This window comes from Notamacropus eugenii, chromosome 5 (assembly GCF_028372415.1).
Source record: "Notamacropus eugenii isolate mMacEug1 chromosome 5, mMacEug1.pri_v2, whole genome shotgun sequence".
NCBI classification, from domain to species: domain Eukaryota; kingdom Metazoa; phylum Chordata; class Mammalia; order Diprotodontia; family Macropodidae; genus Notamacropus; species Notamacropus eugenii.
In genome coordinates this window covers 22,424,728-22,426,725 of record NC_092876.1, presented here as the reverse complement: position 1 = coordinate 22,426,725, position 1,998 = coordinate 22,424,728, and the positions used below count along the sequence as shown (strand labels likewise).

Genomic DNA, 1,998 nt, shown 5'->3' with positions numbered 1-1,998 from the left:
GACCTCAATTATCTATCTATTCCAGAAAAGAGTCATCCCTCTTCCTGGGCCCTTTTATCCTAGAAAACAGGAACCTTTTCTTTCCTCGTCATCCCAAAGAATGGTCAGTTAATCTCCTCAGCAAGGTCTAACCCTTTCTTATTATCAGAGGAAAACCTGAGCATCTGTTCTTTTCTTAAGACCACTGCCTTTAGCCCTAAGATGTATGTTAACTCTCCTGGAAACAGAAAAGCCCTTTTCCCCTTCAACCTTCTTCCCCTTTTGAAGAGAGAATCTTTCATCATCCCCCTCTACCAGCAATCTCCTCACCTCATCTCAACCCTTCCCCTAGTTAATTGTCCTCCAGCTAGTGGGGGAGGGCATTGAGCTCCGACACACTGGCATTAAGGACATTCTCTGCTGTGGTCTTGCCATGCTGCTCCTTGAGGTGTTGAGGAATGGAAGGTTTATGGACAAATCACGCATCACAGTAAGAACAATGATAAGGTTGAGCCCAAAGTGAAGGTTGAGGTGCTCGTATAGCTAGTGTAAAACACTTGCTACAAATACCACAGGAGTGTGACTTGACACCTCGATGAACATTCATGTGACAGTTGAGGTTGCTGCTATGATTGAACTGCTTCTCAAGTCGAGGGCACATAAAGATGAAGTGCTGGGTTTTCATATGAAACACAAGTTTTTCCACATCCTGAAACACTTGTGAGCACATTGGACACTTAATGTTCTTCAATGGGCTTCCCACTGGGGAGCCCCCTGGTATACGACTCCTGATGCCCCCATAACTCCCATTAACTCCACTTCTCCAGGACATAGTGGCTGCAGCTAGGGCTTCATTTCCCATTCTAAGGATAATACCCTCCCCTACTTGACCTCCAGAAAGCAGCAACAGACCCTCCCCTTCCTCATCTTCTGTAAGGCTATAGCAGGCCTTCACCAGTCCCTGGGATGCTGTGTTATCATCAGGGGCATCAATAGTTTCTCCAGCTTCATTGATGAGTCCACTACTCCTTCCAAGGCCACGACCCCCTCCAACACCAAGTTTCCCTGCAATGTCTTCAAGGGGCTTAAGCCTCTGTGCCACTTCCATTGTTTATTCCACCTTGACAATGCAGATATCTGATACATCCTCATCTTCATCCTCTTCTTCTTCTTCTGTCTTTAGCTCAAGGTCCTCATCACAGGGAAATTTTATCTTCACTAGCTGGAGAAGAGGAGGCATAGGAAGTGGTAGTGGGGGGTTGGAAGCTGGATTAGGGGTTCCAGTGGGTGGGACTGAGCCCAGTCAATCCATTCCCTCAACTGACTCCATCCTCTTTTAGATCAATCTTTGGTTCAATGAACTGGCTCAAGCATTTGTACATTTTTCTACTACAAGCTCCATTTGGAGATAGGAGGCAGCAGTCAGTTGACAGTGCAATGGACAGTGAACCCAAGAGCACCTTTATAGCAAGACAGGAGGAGGTCTGCCATGATTCTGGCACTGTGCATTAGTGAGGCCTGCAGCTCTGAACTGGGATTGAGGAGAAACTGCTCATAAAGAAATGTGGAGAAGGCCACCAAGATAACCTTGTGGCCCTGGAACTTGAGGCTGTCTGCCATGATGGTGACATTGCAGAAATACTCTTCTGCCTAAAGCTGGTTTTGAAGGGTAGCAGCCTCATGCCCTGGGAGCTGGAATCGCAAGACTTCCACTCCAGAGGCCATGGTACTGGGTGTGCCAGAATTATGTATCACATCAACATAATGCCCATAGCAATACAAAAGGAAAAATCACAAAATTAACACATCATAAACTTCACATTTGCAAAATACATATCAACATATCAAGTTATTTCCAAGGTGGCTATATGGCTTGAAACAAACCCACAAGTATATACCATCATATATATACTCCACCATCCCTCCATCAATATACTCCACCCCTTGGTCACAGTCAATTCAAAACAAAATGTCCAAATAAATGCATTTTGGGGGATTTTCCTCCTCCCCACACTGCCA

The 1,998-nt window shown here is 45.6% G+C and overlaps 1 pseudogene; it reads right to left on the bottom strand.

Moving 5' to 3' along the window:
• Positions 1-346: 346 nt before the first annotated feature.
• Positions 347-1,704, bottom strand: LOC140508363 (zinc finger and BTB domain-containing protein 12-like; annotated as a pseudogene).
• Between the last annotated feature and the right edge of the window lie 294 nt (positions 1,705-1,998).